The 14,708-nt window shown below is 39.0% G+C and overlaps 1 long non-coding RNA gene and 1 pseudogene across 1 annotated transcript in view; one reads left to right on the top strand and one right to left on the bottom strand.

Moving 5' to 3' along the window:
- LOC139034452 (uncharacterized) overlaps positions 1 to 14,708 on the top strand; it is a 136,833-nt gene that overhangs the window by 11,679 nt on the left and 110,446 nt on the right. The gene's annotated exons all lie outside the window — the stretch shown is intronic.
- LOC110141435 (large ribosomal subunit protein eL22 pseudogene) lies at positions 2,546 to 3,215 on the bottom strand (annotated as a pseudogene).

The raw sequence follows: 14,708 nt of genomic DNA, 5'->3' as shown, positions 1-14,708 counted from the left end.
GAAACATGTAAAATAAATGGCCTATGTTTCCTTCAGATGTTTGTCAGTAATAATTGTTCTCTTGCTGCTGCTGCTGCTAAGTCGCTTCAGTCGTTTCTGAGTCTGTGCGACCCCTAGACGGCAGCCCACCAGGATCCCCCGTCCCTGGGATTCTCCAGGCAAGAATGCTGGAGTGGGTTGCCATTTCCTTCTCCAATGCATGAAAGTGAAAAGTGAAAGTGAAGTCGCTCAGTTGTGTCTGACTCTTAGCAACCCCATGGACTGCAGCCTACCAGGCTCCTCCGTCCATGGGATTTTCCAGGCAGGAGTACTGAAGTGGGTTGCCATTGCCTTCTCTGAAATGTCCTCTTAGAGAATCAAAAATTGTATGTCTGACAGCAAAAGCGCCCTTCTGTGTTGCAACTTTAAAAGTCTCCTTCTGCCTTTAAATTTCTGTTCAAGATTTTTAGACTCTGCCTTGCTCTTTTTCTGAATCATCAAATCCAGAGGTTTACCTGGAGAACATTCACCTTGGAAGAGCAATTAAAAATGCACATTGCTGATCTCTGCCTTAGAGATGTAAATTTATTATTGGAGTGGGGACCAGGAATCTGCATTTTAAATTATCTCCCTGACTGATTCAGAAGCAGAGATACTAGGTAAGCCTGTAAGAAATAGCTCAAGTCTTTTTGGCAGGCTCGGAGCTGGAGCAAAGGATAGATAGGTATCCATCTCTGCTCTGAAAGTTTAGTTCTCTTTCCTAATTCTCATTTCTCTCCTCTTCACCACAAACCTTTGGTCTTTGAGATACAAAGCTAGAGAAAAAACTCAGGCACTGGAATGATGTCTGGATTTGAATCCTAGGTGCTGCATCTACTAAAGGTAAACTCTTGACCACAGGCGTATAAATTCATTCTGACTCAGTTTCTCCATCTTGAAATGGCCCTATGTTGATGGTGTTCAGAGAGTGCCTGACTTAGTATCTTGCAAATAGTAAGTGCTTAGACATTACTGTTATTATGAACTTAATTTTTACTTGAAACTGCCAGTGCCAAAGTGTTAACTTCAGTTCAGTTCAGTTGTTCAGTTGTGTCTGACTCTTTGCATCCCCATGGACTGCAGTACGCCAGGCTTCCCTGTCCTTCATTAACTCCCAGAGCTTGCTCAAACTCATGTCCATCAAGTTGGTGATACCATCCAACCGTCTCATCTTCTGTCATCCCCTTCTCCTCTTGCCTTTATTCTTTCCCAGCATCAGGGTCTTTTCGAATGAGCCAGTTCTTCACATCAGGTGGCCACAATATTGGAGCTTCAGCTTCAGCATCAGTCCTTCCAATGAATATCCAGGACTGATTTCCTTTAGGATGGACTGGTTGGATCTCCTTGAAGTCCAAGGGACTCTCGAGTCTTCTCCAACACCACAGTTTAAAAGCATCAATTCTTTGGCGCTCAGCCTTCTTTATGCCCAATTTTCACATCCATACATGACCACTGGAAAGACCATAGCTTTGACTAGATGGACCTTTGTTGGCAAAGTGATGTCTCTTCTTTTTGATATGCTGTCTAGGTTTGTCATAGCTTTTCTTCCAAGGAGTAAGTGTCTTTTAATTTTGTGGCTGCAGTTACCATCTGCTAGTGTTAGCTTATGGAGGCTTATATGTGATCATGCTCATGTTAGGATAGTTTTCTGTTCTTTTACTCCCATTTTCCCCTCTCTCCATGGATCTGAATGAAGGCTTGTTGGTGAGTTGCTGAGCCCTGTCGTGGAAGCGGGAAGAGGAGCGCTGTGAGACTGACAGCAGACCAGAGGGCATGCAGGCAGTGAGGCTTCCAGAAGGCACTGATCCTTCACAGGGTGCCAGACGACAGCTCAGGGTGAGATAAAGGTGCGGGGTCTGCGCATTTGTGTTGTCTGTTGGGCTCACTGAGCCCAGCAAGCAGACTGTGGTCTGTTTCATTGCTGCCTTTCCTTCTGGAAATGTTGATGAGGGCAGGCTGGGTCAGGACAGAGTTTAGAAAAGGTTTTCTTGTTAGCTGTCCCCACTGTGTGCTGTAGTCCTAGGAGCTTGGTGCAATGGTGGCGAGATGAGGCACACTCGAGGTTCTGTGTGTGCTGGTGTGCCTTTCACCGAATCTGCTACCCATCCACTGTTTTGGCATGATGGAGTTTCCAGTTTCAGATGGATCACTGAACAGGATCAACGGATGGGAGCAAAGAATTTAATTCTTAACTTTTGTTGGAGGAGGTCATTGAGAGGATATGACTGCCTTTTGACATGTGAACTGGACCCAGACACTTGGAGGCTCTTCATTCCTACCCGTGTCCTACCCCAGAATGTACACTCTGCCCACTGCTGGCACAGCCAGAGCCATTCAGGGATGCAGACTTGAGAGAGCAGTGTGTGTGGGCGAGACCATCCTGACCGAGTATGAGAATCCTGTTAAGGCCTCTATATAAGCTCTGTATAAGCAGGTGTGAAGAGCTACTCATCTTGCAGTCCCTCAAGACAAATCTTCTCTGTAAATTCCCTTGCTTATTTTTTTTTTTTTGGTTGATAAATTTTATTTAAAAATTTATCCAAATATTCAAGATTGAGTTTTGATCATCTTCTTCCTCTTCTTCATCCTGATTAATGAGGAAACAACACAATTTGTAACTTTGCTGTTAGCTACTACATGTAACAAATCGTGTAGATTATCCTTCTTTAAACAGTTTTTGGTAAGATATTTCAAATACCTTTTGGAAAAGAGCACTTCAGAAGTTACAGTAATCTTGCTCTTGCTTCTTTTTCTTTTTTTTTTAATCTTGCTTCTTTTGATTGTTATGACACAGCTGCCCAGATTGTCTGCTTTTCCATTCACCTTGATCCTCTCTTGAAGAAACTGCTCAAAACTGGTGACATCCATGTTTTCATCTTCTCAACAAGGTGGGTACACTAAGTGGTAAGTTGCTTCAGTTGTGTCTGACTCTTTGCAACACCATGGACAGTAGCCTTCCAGGCTCCTCTGTCCGTGGGATTCTCCAGGCAAGAATACTGGACTGGGTTACCATTTCCTTCTCCAGGGGATCTTTCCAACCCAGGGATCAAACCCACATTTCTTAAGCCTCCTGCATTGGCAGGCAGGCTCTTTACCACTAGCGCCACCTGGGAAGCTGAGTAGAGTCCAGAGTGAACTTCAGGACCTGCTTCTTTTTTTTGCCTCACCTTCACCACAAGCATTTTCATAGGCGCCATGGCAGCAGTGGAGGCAGAAAGGGCTCCCTTGCTTATTTGAACACCAGCCTACCATCTGGAGTGATCTGCCTCTTTCTTTGGTCTATCTGTGCCCTCCATATAGGAGGGACAGTTTGTGAATCAACAGTTTGGATCATGAATCCTCAAAAGAGAATTTTTTTGGGGAAATTCCTAATTATTTCTTAAGGCCACAGTGCTAAGGGACTTTAATTGTTTTGCCATAGATTGCAAACCGGCATGTATGGGCCAAATGAATTCTTCAAAATGTTTTGCTTTTTTAACAGCACTGTTTGTAAAAAAGGAATGTCATGAATATAAACAAACCAATAATCAAACAAAAGCAACACGATACTTCACCTAAAAATCTGTATTTCTGGCTTTTCTTGAAAAAATCCACAGACATGGAAATACTGGCCAAGAAGCAGGGGACACATGCACCAATTTGTCAGAATTCCTACCTGGTCATTCCCTTTTGGCCTCTACTTAGTGGCATTGTAATTTGTGACCTTGAACTTGAGAGCACAAGCTCTAGTCTCAGACTGCTGGTCTTGAGTACCCACTCCTCCTGTTATCCTGTGTAACTCTGGGTGAGCTGGTTAACCCTCTTTGTATTGTTTTCTCATCTGCAATATACGGATGATGATAGTAGTATCTACAGTATCAGATTGTTAAGTGAATTATATTAAGAGAGGGGAGAGAGCTAAAATGCATGTAAAGACTGTAGAACATGATTAGTGCCAATGGTAGTTCACTGCTGTGATCATTATTATTGTTAGTTGCTTCATTAACAACCTATGCTGACATCTGTGGAGAGATGTCAAAGAGAAAATAAATTTTTACCAATTAAATGATTGAAGATTTTATGGCTATTGTTTTCTGCTACATAGGAGGATATTTAAAAAATATTCCCTACTGAGTGTTATTGCTTCCTGAATGAAGACAAGAATGAAATGAAATAAAATAATGTAGGGTATTAATCCATTTATTATGACAGATTTTAAAAATACAAAAATTAAAGCAATTGTCAAATAAGCATTTATCTAGCTTTAACCTAGATTTAGCAGGTAATATTGTATTACATTTACTGCTTCTCTTCCTTTCTCTCAGTATTTTTTATTTTATTTTATCTGTAGAAATCAACTCTTCATCACAAATCTTTTTGAGTGAATCTCTTATACTACTGTTGTTTTACCTAAGAAAAAAGTCCTGAATTCTATGTATCTGTGTAATCCATAGACAAATTTCCTCAATGTCCTACAATTATCTTATATGATTTTTAAAAGAAGTATCCAGTGAATGGCCACACGTTGTAATGGCTTTTCAGTCCGTTTATTCTAAAGAAGCTCATTAAAAAAAAAAAAACAAGTATAACTGAAATGAAAGTATGCACATTAAACTGTACAATTTGGTAAATTTAAAAGTCTGGACTTGTTTACACTGTGAAACTGTCACCACAATCAAGACAGCAAACATATACGTCATCCTTCAAGCTTCATTCCCCTCTCTAATCTTTCCCTTGTGTCCCCTCTTTGCTTTCCTTTCTCACCCCCAGGCAACAACTGATCTTTTTGTCACTAGAGATTAGTGACATTTTCTCACATTTTATATAAATGGAGTCATACAGTAGGTACCATTTTGTGTCTGACTTCAGCATCATTATTTTGAGATTCCTCCGTGTTTTTTGCATATATTAGTAGTTCATTCCTTTATTTCTGCATAACATTCTGTCTTGTGCGTCTATCAGTTGCAAGCCATTTATCCATTTACTTGTTCGTGGACACCTGGGTTGTTTGTATGTTTTGATTATTTCAAATAAAGTTGCTGGGAATATTTGTGTCTCAGTCTCTGTATGGACATATGCTTTTTTTTTTTTTTTTTTTGCCTTGGGTATATTTCTAGGATTGAAATGGCCGAATCATGTAGCAGATGTATATTTAATCTTTGAAGAAACTGCAAAACAGTTTTCCAAGGTGGTTGTACTATTTTCAGTAGCCATGTATAAGCATTCTCATTCCTCCTTGCCAGCACTTGATAAAATAAGTTTTTATAAATTTTAGCTGTTTAATAGATGTTCTTCTATTTTATTTATTTAAAAGATTTTTTTGATGTGTGTGGTTGTTTCTCATGACAGTGACTTTTGAAGAGTCCAAGAAGGTTATCCTGTGGAACAGTCCACATTCAGGAAGTTTTGAAAGTGTTTTAAAGGATCTTATATTGAGCCCTTTTATTTCACAGCCTTTGAGGGACAGTCACTTTGTTAATTCTCTAGTTATTAACTCCAGCTGAGAATGGGTGTAGGTGTGAGGGATTTGCTCATGGCATAATACTGAGAATTTGTCTTGTGAACATTTATCCTGGGAAAATCAATATTAAATCCTTTTTTTATTCTGATCTTATAGGAAAGCTCACAGTTCATCTGGCTTTAGATTTCATTGTAGAAGTGGATTATTTTGACTAGCATCCCAACTTTGCTTGAATTGTATTTTTATATGACAGCCTTTATTCCTTAAGTTACATAACCACAATTAACTTCTGAAGCAGAAATAGTTACTTTTGTCTTAAGACATTCCTCTTCTTTCCAAAGAAAATTAAAAAAAATTAAAAAATACTGAAAAGGGCTAGAATATCATCTGCTTATTTCCTTACATTTTGGGTCCTGTTTGGGGAAATAAAAACTGGATTGTGAACTGTCTGACTACATGTATATACCTTCTTTTTGTCTAGTTCTTCTAGTAAGGGCAACCCAACTGTCTGGCATGAGTGAATGCACTTCAGAAACATTTCTTCATATAGTAGGCTCCTTGGGGTTATAACCCCTCCTCATTTAAAAAATGTTTTTGAAAGTATATTTTGGAATTATTAAAAAATAATATTGCAAAATTCAGACTTAAATTGAAGAAAGTAAGGAAAACCAGAAGGCCATTCAGGTATGAATTAAATCAAATCCCTTACAATTATGCAGGGGAAGTGACAAACAGATTCACGGGATTAGGTCTGAGAGAATGCCTGAAGAACTATGGATGGAGGTTCATAACATTGTATAGGAAGCGGTGATCAAAACCATCCCCAGGAAAAAGAAATGCAAAAAGGCAAAATGGTTGTCTGTAGAGGCCTTACAAATAGCTGAGAAAAGAAGAGAAGCTAAAGGCAAAGGAGAAAAGGAAAGATATACCTGTCTGAATGCAGAGTTCCAAAGAACAGCAAGGAGAGATAAGAAAGCCTTCCTCAGCGATCAGTGCAAAGAAATAGAGGAAAACAACAGAATGGGAAAGACTAGAGATCTCTTCAAGAAAATTAAGAGATAACAAGGGAACATTTCATGCAAAGATGGGCTTGATAAAGGAAAGAAATGGAATGGATCTAGCAGAAGTAGGAGATATTAAGAAGTAACAAGAATACACAGAAGAGCTATACAAAAAAGATCTTCATGATGCAGATAATCATGCTGTTGTGATCACTCACCTAGAGCCAGATGTCCTGGAGTGCCAAGTCAAGTGGGCCTTAGGAAGCATCACTATGAACAAAGCTAGTGGAGGTGATGGAATTCCAGTTGAGTTATTTCAAATCCTAAAAGCTGATGCTGTTAAAGTACTGCATCTAATATGCCAGCAAATTTGGAAAACTAAGTGGTGGCCACAGGGCTGGAAAAGGTCAGTTTTCATTCCAATCCCAAAAAAGGGCAATACCAAAGAATGTTCAAACTATTGCACAACTAGATTCATTTCACATGCTAGGCAGGTAATGCTCAAAATCCTTCAAGCTAGGCTTCAACATTATGTGAACCAAGAACTTGAAGATTTACAAGCTGGATTTAGAAAAGGCAGAGGAACCAGGGATCAAATTGCCGCCATCCATTGAATCACAGAAAAGCTAGAGAATTCCAGAAAAACATCTACTTCTGCTTCATTGACTGTGTTAAAGCCTTTGATTGTGTGTATCACAACAAACCATGGAAAGTTCTTAAAGAGATGGGAACACCAGACCACCTTACTTGTCTTCTGATGAACATGTGTGCAAGAAGAACCAGACATGGAACAATAGACTGGGTTCGAAATTGGGAAAGGAGTATGTCACGGCTGTATACTGTCACCTTGCTTATTTAACATATATGCAGGGTACAATATGTGAAATGCCAGACTGGATGAAGCACAAGCTGGAGTCAAGATTGCCAGGAGAAATATAAATAATCTCAGATATGCAGATGACACCATACTAATAGCAGAAAGTGAAGAGGAACTAAAGAGCCTCTTGGTGAAGGTGAAAGAGGAGAGTGAAAAAGCTGGCTTAGCACTCCACATTCAAAAAAGTAATATCATGGCATCTGGTCCCATTACTTCATGGCAAATAGACAGGGAAACAATGGAAACAGTGTGAGACTTTATTTTCTTGGGTTCCAAATTCACTGTAGATGGTGACTACAGCCATGAAATTAAAAGACACTTGCTCCTTGGAAGAAAAGCTGTGAGAAATCTAGACAGCGTTTTATTTTTTATTTATTTTTTAAAAATTAATTAATTTATTTATTTTACTTTACAACATTGTATTGGTTTTGCCATACATTGACTTGAATCCTCCATGGGTGTACATGTGTTCCCCATCCTGAACCCCCCTCCCAACTCCCTCCCCATCCCATCCTTCTGGGTCATCTCAGTGCCTCAGCCCTGAGCATCCTGTATCATGCATTGAACCTGGACTGGCAATTCGTTTCACATATGATAATTTACATGTTTCAATGCCATTCTCCCATATCATCCCACCCTTGCCCTCTCCCACAGAGTCCAAAAGACTGTTCAGTACATCTGTGTCTCTCTTGCTATCTCACATACAGGGTTATCGTTACCATCTTTCTAAATTCCATATATATGTGTTAGTATACTGTATTGGTGTTTTTCTTTCTGGCTTACTTCACTCTGTATAATAGGCTCCAGTTTCATCCACCTCATTAGAACTGATTCAAATGTATTCTTTTTAATGGCTGAGTAATATTCCATGGTGTATATGTACCACAGCTTCCTTATCTATTCATCTGCTGATGGACATCTAGGTTGCTTCCATGTCTTTCTTGGCTATTATAAACAGTGGAGTACATGTGTCTCTTTCCTCAGTGTGTATGCCCAGCAGCAGGATTGCTGGGTCATATGGCAGTTCTATTTCCAGTTTTTTAAGGAATCTCTACACTGTTCTCCATAGTGGCTGTACTAGTTTGCATTCCCACCAACAGTGTAAGAGGGTTCCCTTTTCTCCACAGCCTCTCCAGCATTTATTGCTTGTAGACTTTTGGATAGCAGCCATCCTGACTGGCGTGAAATGGTACCTCATTGTGGTTTTGATTTGCATTTCTCTGATAATGAGTGATGTTGAGCATCTATTCATGTGTTTATTAGCCATCTGTATATCTTAGACAGCGTTTTAAAAAGCAGACACATTACCTGCCGACAAAGGTCTATTTAAAGCTATGATTTTTCCAGTAGTGGTGTATGGATGTGAGAGTTGGACCATAAAGAAGGCTGAGCACTAAAGAATTGATGCTTTTGAACTGTGGTGCTGAAGAAGACTCTTGAGAGTTCCTTGGACTACAAGGAGTTCAAACCAGTCAATCCTAAAGGAAATCAGTCCTAAATATTCATTGGAAGGACTTATGCTGAAGCTGAAGCTCCAATACTTTGGCCATCTGATGCAAAGTGCTGACTTATTCTAAAAGACCCTGATGCTGGGAAAGATTGAGGCAGGAGGAGAAGGGAATGACAGAGGAGGAGATGGTTGGTTGGTATCACAGACTTGATGGACATGGGTTTGAGCAAGCTCTGGGCGATGGTGAAAGACAAGGAAGCCTGGTGTGCTTCAGTCCCTGGGGTTGGAGAGTCAAACATGACTGAGTGACTGAACAATAACAAATGCAAATCATAAAACTCAGAAACCTCAAAACATGAATGAGAACTTCTTTATTAGTTTATTCATTAATTTTTGCTGGATCATTTTTTAAAGTTATAAACTTCACAGTTAAAATGAATCCTTGGGCAAATTAGTAGATACTTAATATTTAATGTTTAAAACCTGGTTTCCCTATTTCTCCAAGCTTTTTAAGTTTAAATTTATGTTAGTTTTATTATAGTCTAGATTGTGATTGGCCAGTAAAGCTTTGTTGCTTATCAGAATGGAATTATTTAATAAGCCAGTGATCTTCATGGACATACCCGCATGGCATAACCTTGAAAACTGAAAACTGTCAAATCTTTCTTGGGATACAAATGTTTATTTGAAAGCTTTAAACTGAAAGAGTAGTCATATAGCAATGTGAGTGAGTAGCCCATTTTTATTGTGCGATGAGTCAAATTTTCAAATGTGAATGGGTCATAGTGTAGTAGGGCTAGAATGGATATAAGATATCTTAATAATAGCCTATCTGGGCTTCCCAGGTAGCAATAGTGGTAAAGAATCCCCCTGCCAATGCAGGAGACACAAGAGATGAGGGTTTTATTCCTGGATTGGGAAGATCCCCTGGAAAATGAAGTGGCTACCCACTGCAGTACTCTTGCCTGGGAAATCCCATGGACAGAGGAGCCTGGTGGGCTGCAGCCCGTGGGGCAGAAGAGAATTGGAGGTAGCTGAGTGATTGACACACACACACACATCTAACAGTAATTGAGTGTTTCCTGTACATCAGGAGACTGTAGCTTGTATGCCTTATTTCATGTCATTCTTTCAGCAGCCCTTGGTCTGTGTTCCATTTTTTGCCCCATTTTAATGAGGTATCTAAAAATCAGAGAGGCTAAGGAACTTGATCAAGGTCATATATCTCATTTGTTTAATATTCTCATCTTGGAAGTTGAGTTGATTAGGTATCTTTCAAGGTCATGCATAGCAGTAATTTATTAGAAATTATTTTTGAACATTGGATTTATAAAGCTAAACCTTCCTTGTTGCATAACCTTGCTGCATAAATTGTTGGTTTTCAGACTTTTCATAATTCAGTCTGCCTGCTGAGAAATCTTTTTTCCTATCGCAGAGACTCATAATATGTGCAGACTTCAGAGCCTAACTTGACTTTCCTATAAGATACTTATTGGTTGAGCCATAGAAAATTCTATGAGAAATTCTAAAGAAAAATTAAGTGATGTATGAATAAGTCTTATGTTAGTTGCTGAGGTAGTAGTTAGTGCTTGTTAGTATTTTTTAGCTCTCTGTTCAGGACATATCCATGTCTGACGTGGCAGCAGACAAAAAAGATAAAAAGAGAATGTTCAGGCAGAACAAATAATTCCTCAAGCACTTTCTCTAAGCATAGAAAAGTAATTAATTAAAGTAAATTGTATCAAGTGTCCTGCATTTAATATGAGAACTTCATTAAGGGTGATAAGGCATTGATTAACTTCCCCTCTAAAAGGAATGTTCTCAAGGCAAGATGTAGGATGCCTCCTGGCCTTAGTTCATGCTGCCTTTGGAGCACATAGATGGGTTCTAATCTATTCTCCTTGTTGTAAGAATCCCATGGGCTTTGAGGGTTGTGAGAACTAGTATCCATGGATATGCTCAGGTTTCAAGGAGCTTCCCAAAAAGCAATATTATAAAAGGATTCATAATAAGAGAATAATAGTGATAATGATTAATAGTAATAGTAATAGCTTCCTCTGTTTCATTTTGGGCTATTATTGCAACTCTATGATAATCATATTAGTTATAAAACAGATTGTGATTCTTTTAAAAAATTTTTTCAATCTGTTTTTAATTGGAGTATAATTTAGATTGTGATTTTTATTTAACAGATGAGGAACTTGAACATTAGAGAAGTCACTTGGCAGAGTAACTGTGCTACCATGTACAGAAATGGGAGTGAATTCCAAGTCTGCCTAAACCTCTAGTCCTGTTCTCTGAATAATTATGCTATATTGTGCCTTAAATAAAACATAAATGGTATATTTGCTTAAATATTTTACCCTTTAAAAACTAAAGTTTGTTCTAATTTTGTAAGTCATAATTAAGCTGTCCTTTGTATAGGAAATTATAAGTTGTAGAGAAATTATAGGTGCAAACAAATGAGAATTCAAAATACATATTTTGTATGAATAAGGATCTCAGCAGGAAAAGAGATGCTTGTGTGGGATAATTTGAGAAGAGTTTAATAAAGGGATTATTATGAGAGTATAGGTTAGTGTCTAATACTGCTCAGGCTGCTGTAACACAATACCATGATCAAGGTGGTTTAAACAAGTATTTATTTTCTCTCAGTTCTGGAGGCTGGAAGTCTGAGGTTAGGTTGCCAGAATGGTTGGGTTGTGATGAGGGCTCTCTTTCTGGCTTGCAGAAGTCTGCCTTCTCACTGTGTCCTCTCATGAGTTTTGTGGGGACTCAATTCAGTTCATAGCAATGAGGGAAACCACATCAGATAGTGCAGTACCAGTGGCTAGAAACACTAGTAAGTTACCACTCTTGGGTCTGAAGTAGCTGAAGAGGGGTTGGCCACTTCTGTGGGATGCATGGAATCCCATGGAGCGAATGCATGAGTGAGGGCTACCTGGCTATAGTTATGGAGTTGTAACCATAGTTGTGGGATGCAGTCAGCCAGCAGCAGTCCCATCAGGAAAGATATGGTGACTTCACTCTTCTACCTCTCTCTGATTTCACCCTTGTGCCTCTCAGAAGAGGAACCTAACTAGAAGCTGGTGGGGGTTGGGGTGGGGGGGAGGAATTTCACTGATGAAGTCCATACATATACAGGGTGAGAAATGGAATATTTCCTGCCTTATCAATAAGCAAAGGATGTCACAGTCATCACAGATGGTGAATTGGTGAACCCTGGGGGAACTCAAGAAGAATACCTATGATCTAGCACTCATCAGCCTGTAGCTACTCACTACGGCGAGCCGCAAGGAAATTCAAGATGTGAAAACACAGGATACTGACCCCAGATAGCTGAGGTTAATAGCAAAGGCATGACTTCATTGAGCCCAGAACTTTCCATCTTCCCATACATAGAAAAGCACTAAATTCCTTAACTTGGAATATCTGATTTTCTTTAATTAACAATAATCTTTTGACATTCAGATTACCTGCTCTTTATTGCAAAGCTTCTGTATAATCTGGCTCTTCCCCTTGCCTCCTGAGGAGAGGAGAACAGTTCTGAGAACAGTTCTCTCAGGATTACTTGTGATGCTGTCTTTTGTGCTTGCAGCCTTAAAAATTCCCACAGAGTAAAGCATAACTCTCAACTTTTAGGTTGTGAATATTTTTTAAGTCCACAAGAGGAAGAAAAATATTTTTTTCTCTGCTCTTCTGAGTTCTTAACTAAGATGTCCATATTAAAAGATTAATAAAAGAAAATAAAACAGAAGTTTGTTAACATATATATCTCATATACATGAGAGCTACCTAGGGAAAAATGAGTAACTCTTTGAGGTGGCCTGGGCACAGAGCAGCAAGGCAGGAGAACCCAGGAGACCTGCTGGGCCACCTGGCTTATAGCTCCGCTTTTATAGTAAGGGGGTTAGTTTCCAGGTTGTCTCTGGCCAATCACTCTGACTCAGAGTCCTTCCTGGTGGTGCGTAGCGTTGCTCAGCCAAGATGGATTCCAGCGAAAAGGACTCTGGGAGGCTGGTCATCTCCTCCCTCTTTTGGTCCTTCCAGAATTCTCTGTGTTAGTGTTCTGTGGCAGCACCATGTTCTTTACTGGGACCTCATGTTATGAAATAACTCAGACCAAGTCGTGTAGTTTTGGTTAACATTTCCTTGAATAAAAGACAATGGGAAAATATAAAAATGTATCTGCTGTCGAGTTTATCTGGTCAACTGACCAGCTTGTCTAAAATGGACCTTCTAATTAATTTTGCTCCCCTCACATTACTCTACCACATCATTGGTCAGCTCCTCCATATCCTTACTCCAGTGGGGTACATACCTCCTTTACTTATTTGTATATTCTGTATTTGCGTGACTCCTTTAACTAATAAGTTTCTAAAGGACTTTTGTTCTTCTGACCACTGCTCTGGTGGTCATCTTTTACTATGGATACCTGGAGAGATTGTACCTCCCTGCCCCCATTATGGTTGGTTGTCATGCCTATGGCTTGTTTTAGAGAAGAGTGAGAGTCGTTTCTAGGCAGAAACAGTTAATCACTGGTGCAACACACCCTAGAGCTATATTTTCCCATTGTCAAAATGACTAGCAACATTTGAGATAGGTGCTTCTCAATCACTTTCCATCCAGAATGAGAAGACCTGCAAAGGCAGCCATGTGGTGTGAGGTAGAAATAGACCTCGGCTTTTATAAATCAATTGGTAAGATTTAGGGATGGTTTGTCAGCAGAATATAGCATCACCCTATTCTGACAGATCCTGAGTTGTGGGAGAAATGAACAAACTTGCCTCTTAATTTGAGCAGAAGATTTGTAGAGCCTGTGATTACCCAAGTAGCTAATTTACATAGTTTTGAAACTTTAGCATGTCAATATGTCCTTGTCATGACCTTAAAATTCACAAGTTTAATGTTATATTCTATCTCACAGTAGAAGAATTTCTAAATATAACTCTCATTAATGCCAATGCTCCTTTGCATATTGGAATGACGCTCTAGCCCTTGAAATTGTAACTTTGAGTGAGAAACGACTCATGAAAGACAGATCAGAATCAGGCAGGCAGTCTCTCCTGGGAGGACAGGAACTAATTTGAGTTTTGAATTTATCCTTTTGATGTTCTATTATTCTCAACAATAGTAAGTAATTTTAAGATGGAGAATTGAAGCTGCCTAGGCCTGTTCTTTTCTCTCATGTCTAGTCCACTCTTGTTATTCAAATGTGACTCTCATTCATTACTTTTATTTCTAGACAAAATAGGTCTATAGGCATGTACATTTCTTTGTCCTGAATGTTAAACAGAAACAAAAAATGGTTCTCAGCATAGCAATTGTACAGAAAGGATGAATAATTTGAAGCTGAATACATCAAAAGGCAAGAATATGCTGTAATTGCCTATTTTTCTCTATCTTGCTTTGGGTGAGAATATTTTTTTATTTTACAGGTTTAAAGTTAAAGCAAACTGACAAAAAATTTTAACCAACTGTAACTCTTAACCAATATTTTGGGGGAGGGGATTCTTTTGGAGACATAAGAAAAATACAGCCTTCATCTGTCATCTGTCAGTTTCAATAAAAATTTACAAGCCCATTGCTTATTCCAGAATAGGGAAAGGGAGGATCAGACATGAATATGGACTGATGATTTCTCTGTTTTGTTCAGTGTGTTCAGAGACTAACAGTTAAGCACCCAGCTGAGGAATCATATGTGTGAGTAGCCAGTGATTTTCAGAATTAGCTCAAGGGTATATGAAAAATAAAAAGACTTTTCTAAATGAAGTTAGTTATTATTGAAGATTAATTGATATATGCTTTTGAAAAGTGTTGAGTAATAAGAATTACGCTGATTCCTGAGAAGAAAAAAAATCAAATGAAATTGGGATGGAAGAGTTATCAGCTGAATAGTGAGAAATCTGGATGCTGCATAAA

The sequence above is a fragment of the Odocoileus virginianus genome, chromosome 3, assembly GCF_023699985.2.
Source record: "Odocoileus virginianus isolate 20LAN1187 ecotype Illinois chromosome 3, Ovbor_1.2, whole genome shotgun sequence".
In the NCBI taxonomy this organism is placed as follows: Eukaryota; Metazoa; Chordata; class Mammalia; order Artiodactyla; family Cervidae; genus Odocoileus; species Odocoileus virginianus.
This window is presented reverse-complemented; position numbering and strand designations above follow the sequence as displayed.